Here is a 6,266-nt window from a genome sequence, read left to right on the forward strand (position 1 = left end):
TTGTTTCGCGTGGAACTTATCGCTGTTGCTTATCCTTTTTGTTCATTGCTTATTGTCGTAAGACGCTATTTCGGTTTCATCTTATCAGTGTCTAATAAAACCCCTTGCATGTTTGTAAGATCAAAAAATCGCTTTTTCATGAACTCATATTGATGCATTTTATTTTGTTTACTCACTATAAATGTGTGTGTTGTTTTTTTTATTCAATTCATCGCTAGTTTTAAGGCTATAAAATGCATTTTGAGGCGACCTCATGGGTAATTAGATTTAGATGCTTCTAAACATGCTTTAAATGAAAGCAGAATTACGTTTTTCTTTGTACGTTTGTCTTTCATGTGATTGAAAAGACATTCGTGTAGATTTGAAAAATTACGTGAATTCAAATGATTTCACAAAATCAAATGTTGGCGAAAACTTTCCCGTCATCACCCAATAGTGACTCATTTTTAACATGCAAACATTTGGTACTCATTGTTCGAATGAAATCTTTTGATTATTTTGATGAATCGCTTAAATCGTTTTTCCCCCAGACGTCATACAATTTCCATTTGAAATCGCCTGATATATTTTTTTTTAATTTTATTTCAAATAGTGTACAATTCAAGAATACTACGTGCTACAAATACTAACAGAGTACAGAAAGGCCAAACACAAAATTTGGACGCAATTAAATTTGAATCAAATCCGTACGCATAGCGTGCTCATAAAAGAACGCGGAACATATCAACAAAAATCATAACGCCAACATCTACACAATTTTTTGAAATGCGCTAAAGTGTATTCTCAAAAACCAAAAGAACAACAAAAAAAAAATACACACAAGACATTCTTGAGTAAAAAAAAGAGGCATATAAACCTAATTGAAAAATATAAAATTTATTGTTTCAAATCACGATACGCACAAAATTTAAAACGATATAATTAAAAATCAATAACACAATATAAAATGGCCAAAAATGAAAAACGCACATCCAATAGTTATTTGCCAAAGAAGAAGATCGGTGCCGACGATTTTTTTTATACTTCATCGGCAATTCTTAAATACGTCCACTTTTATCGCATATTAATCGAATAATAAACAATTTGTAGTGGTATCTTGGTATCTTTTTCTCTCTTATTTTTCGTTCGTTTTTTTATTCATTTGGTTTCCACTTGATCCGCAATTTGACGAACAATTTGAATTTCATAAAAGAGAACCGATCGAAATTGAATAACAAGGAGTGATGGCCTTATCGAGCAAACTGCAATTTTTATGTTGATTCGGATCTCTTTTTCCCTTTTTTCAGCCGTGTATCTGAACCGTCTAAAATACAGAGTCAAAATCATGAGCTCTTATTTTTTTTTGTGGACACAAGATGAAAAAAAAGCTGCAATGATATTTTATTTATTTATTATCAATATTGTCAGATTTAATGGATTTGTTGTGATATCAGCCGCCGGCGTTTGTCACAGAAATAACGAGAAATTCGAATATAGTGTAATTATTGTTGCATGAATTGTTGGGCACACGGCACTCTGGTGCTTTGCTTCTCACTGAACGAAAGCAAAAATATATATATAAATAAGCGCTCAATTTTGTGAAGATGTGACTTTCGAGTATTCGAATTATATGGCGATTTTGTGTTTATGTGTATTTCTGGTTCGTGCATTCACAGTTCATTTACAACATATTCTTGATTTTTCAATTCATGGGATATGATTTTCGTTTGGCTCTTAGCTGTGTACGACTGCGAGTGCTGATTTCATTTAGTTTCCGATTTTCATTCATATCAAATCCATTCGTTGCATCAGACAGTGCTGATTATTCATACATTGCAGAAATTTATTGGCTTTATTTTCTTTTGCATTTATCTTCAGTATGTCACACACATACACATTGCGATGTAATTAATTTTTTTTTATTTACAATGGCAAATGATTGGCCTTTGTTAAAAAAAAATATATCAAGTGAGAAGCTGTGTGTATTTTATGGTTCATTTACGATGAAAGACATTTCGGATGCTGCCCATTTTGTGTGATTTGTGATTTGCATTTTCTAAACTTTGGGCCATTTCATCACTTTATGTGCGCGAATGTCTTCATTGCATTGCGATAAATCTAAGTGCACATTGAATCAACCTCGTTTTTTTTTTTGCAAAAACCAAACTAGCCAGCATTTGATGTGTCAATATTGAGATATTGCACATGCACGTGTAGCCATCCATAGCGCGAGAAATGACGAAATCAAAATCCAATACCTGATGCTCGTTGCTGCACGGAATTGGTTTGTGTATGTGTGTATATTTGAACTGATTGCGCCCTAATAAACAAATACAGCCGTTGTATCAAGTCAACGGGAACACAGAAAAAAAAACCAACGAAGAACAAGACACTAAATTATAGGAGCAGGGAAATTGAGAGAAGCAACAGTTTAATAACAACAACAAATCAGAAAATTAAGAAAAATGAATTTCCCCGAGGTGATATACAATAAAGCAGCAATACAATTGCCAAAGCCGATCATACAATTTTAGTTTCTCTTTAATTTCAATAATTTTCTTTTTTTTTTCATTCTTTTTCATCTTTAAAGTGACGCCGAATGAACAAAAAAAAAGTGGAAGGCATTTTTTAAGCCATTTTCCCAGTGCCCGATCTTTATTCCATATTCATCGTATAGAGTCGTGAATTTCGTGTACTTGCATGTGAGACCGAGAGCGCATAACAATCAAATACAGTTTTGTGTGTGCACGCTTCAAGCCGATTCTCATTGTTCGATTTTCTTTTGGTTTCGGTTTTCGGGTGAGGTTTTTTTTTTGCAGAACGTATCATATAAACGAAATATTGAATTGAATCGAATATCGAAAGATTGCTCATCAAACAAAGATGAAAAAAAAAGAGAGAAATAACTGTTATTTGTGTGGAAATTTAGTATTGAATGAGATTTCTAATCGACAATTAATGGCATTGCGTTTGATGCCTATTTCTCCCGCGGTAATTTCTTTCGGCCAAGACACTTTAGTGGTATCGAAAGATACACATTGGCGAAACCGATCATTTTCGAACTTCAAACAATGAAGCTTTCATCGAATTCTTTTTTTTTCTTCTCATTTATTTATGCAACAAAGGCGCAAACGTCGTTGAATTTTATATTCAAATCGATTTCATTCTAGTAATAATACATTTTACGGATATTTTGAATAACTATATCCGATATTTGCCGTGGTGTTGCACCTGTTTCTATTTCCAATTTAAACCATATAAACCCGTTCAATGAAAGGCCAAAGCCAAAAGTGCCAATTTCAATTTGACCACATTTCGATATGGGGAATTGGTGAAGGATTTTTGATATGGCTTTCGATATGCAATACAACATCGATAAATATATGGAAAAGAACGATTATGCGGCTAAAAGAAAGTGTGGAATGAATTCCAATCATTTTGGATTGAAAACTGGCCATTTATAAGGTCGATCCAGTGTGCGATTTCCGTTCAAATACAGAAAAATAAAATTGTTTATCGATTTAATCGAACGATTTCAATTTTAAAACGTTTGCGCGTGTACTGTAATCAGTTTTATGATTATGGGCTCCAATGGATCAGCGATAATTTCACTATTTATTAATCGTGAAAACATACAATTATACATTTTATCCAATTTTCCAAAAAAATACAAAAATTCGCATTCATTCTTTTCTTAATTTTCGTTTTCATCATTCACTTATCGTAGTGTGTTATTCGTTAATATTAAGAGTAATGCTTCGTGACGTTCGTTTCGCTGTGCAGTTGCCTTCATATATATAAATATTTTTTTTTCTCTTTTTTTTCTGTGTACAAAACACAAAAAAAAGCAAAGTGCACGGTTAAAGGATCTCGGCATTCGAATAATAATTTGAATGAAGTGTAATCAAAACTGTCTATATGGTGCAATATCATCAATACCACAAAATAAATGAACTTATCACATTGAATGGTTGCGCTTGGATTGGGTGCATGATATAGTGGACCCTTGTTCGAATGATGCGCATAAATCGAATTGTGTAATCGCTTATGCGAATATTATATGACTTTCAGTTCGAACATATTCACTTGATAATGGTTTGAGTCGTCTGCGCCAACATCGATGAGATTCACTTTTTTTGCCGTTTATGAATTTAATCGGCAGTGCATCGATCGGCACATAAATGCATGATCGTGCGAAATCCACTTGTGCAGATTTAAATTTTTCAGATGTTTTCGTATCGGTCTCTTTATCTCTCTCTCTCCTCTACTCCTTCTCTCTTTCTTCGTTCGAAAGTATTGAATTTTCGGTGATGCAATTCAACATTGATCAATGTTTTTTTCGATTTAATTGGATTGCGAGCCTTGCTAATAAACCCGCCCGCTCATTTTTTTTCTTTCGCTTCAATTAAAATTCTGTGGTAACGTGAAATTCAAATCAATCGCAACTTCAATGCACACATTGTGTCACACAACGGCAAACACTACTAGAACGATGAATTCCATTTGAAATGAAATGGTCGTGTCATAGTGACTTTCAAATGTAATTGGCCCATTCAAAGTTTCACTGTCATGTCGACGTGCCATTTTATTCCAATAAATTTTAAAGCATATATGCATCTTGGTCGTCTTGATCCAGAATAAAAAAAATTATATATGAACATTATGTGTGTATCTTCCGCAAAGCATTTAACACTACAGGAAATGCAAATTCACCAATTAAACTAATGGACTGTTTGAAAAAAATAATGGTGTTTGGGTGACAAGTGACATTTTTGTGTTCTGGTTTAAGTTCGTTTCTCTTTTTTTTTGGTAGTTCCCAACAACATCATTGTCTTTTGGCATTTTGAAATGGATAATTATAACACTTACCTTATCACTCTGTTCATATGCACATTAACAAGAATTTGAATTTATTTTGAAGCCGATGACACAGTTCCAGAATAAGTCAATTTCCCTCCAAAATTCAATATCATCAATAATAATTCCGTTGCGCTGCTTCAATCTTGAAACTTCAATGAATATTCTCTTCTCTTTTATTACTTTACTATTGATCAAAACTTTTCGTACAAATTTTTAATCAAAATTGTACATAGATCTTTTGTTGTATAGAATAACTTCAGTTCCTTCAGGTTTTAATTTTAACTGATTATATGTCACACAAACAAAAAAAAAATCGCAAAATTAACGCTTGATCATAATGTTTTGTTTTTTTTTTTTTTGCACACGAAGTGAAAGACCGGTGTCACAAGATTGGAATTTCGATTTTCTGAAAATATTGCGAAGTATGACTCATTCATTCACTTTCTTTACGTATGACTCGTTCACAATTGGCTAATTTCTTTGGCAAAAAACGGACTATTTATCTTTAGTGTTATTGTTTTAATTCCAATTAATTTGCATATTTTCCTCTTTTTTTCCTCGTCACTAAACGTTCTTAACTAACATTAAGTGTTTTTACTATTCAGCATTTGATTACTGATAAAATGCAATGTTTTCAATGCAACACGTTGATTTTAAATTACTTTCAATTTGCTTAACACTTAATTTACGGTTTGGAGTCTTTTTTTTCTCTGTAAAAAGTCTTCTTTATCCAATTAAAGTTCAATTGCAAAAATAATGAAATTTCATTAAGTTCATGTGGTTATCACTGAGTCACAATTTTCTCGCGCCTTTTTGGTGATAATTGATTTGAAGTTCATTCGTTGTTTTCATTGCACAGAAGTCGATTCTTTATCCAGAATCGAAGCAAGCATTAAATATAAAACCACAAAAATAAATGACATCGATGCGCAAAATTTATGTGAATTTGACGAGAGACAAAAAAAAATATCCTCGAAGAACAGAACAACAACGAAACAAAAAAACAAAAAAAAAAAATAAAAGACCTTACAAAAGCGCGCACCACAAACAACTGAGGAACGTAACGTTTCAATTGACTCTCGGGAGGTTAAAAATCATAACTTGAGCACAAACTGCACAAATACACCAGACTCGTACACACAATATGTAGATACGAAGCGCACAAAGCGATAAAGAAGAAAAAAAAAACACAGAACAAAAACAAACAGAAAAGAAGAAAATACAGGCAAACAATGTGACCGAACCGATCGCACAACACCGATACAAAAGACTTAAACGAGCGCAAAAGAGACGAATGTAAATACACAGAATTTTGAAATGGTAAAATGATTTTGTGTGTCTTCGCTTGGGCTTTGTATGTATGGGATATCTGTGAGTCATGTTGCTTAGATAATCGTAAGAATTGCTAAACACATATACATGCGCAC

General features: G+C 32.8%; 1 protein-coding gene across 1 annotated transcript in view; it reads right to left on the reverse strand.

The window, feature by feature from the left end:
• LOC116347683 (knirps-related protein-like) overlaps window positions 1–5,816 on the reverse strand; it is a 44,952-nt gene extending 39,136 nt beyond the window's left edge. Inside the window, exon 1 of the mRNA XM_031778387.1 lies at window positions 4,849–5,816. The gene's annotated coding sequence lies outside the window, so the exon portion shown is untranslated. The remainder of the gene's footprint in view (window positions 1–4,848) is intronic.
• Window positions 5,817–6,266: the final 450 nt, after the last annotated feature.

The sequence above is a fragment of the Contarinia nasturtii genome, unplaced genomic scaffold (genome assembly GCF_009176525.2).
Source record: "Contarinia nasturtii isolate CC-2019 unplaced genomic scaffold, AAFC_CNas_1.1 Cnas_scaffold_129, whole genome shotgun sequence".
NCBI classification, from domain to species: Eukaryota; Metazoa; Arthropoda; class Insecta; order Diptera; family Cecidomyiidae; genus Contarinia; species Contarinia nasturtii.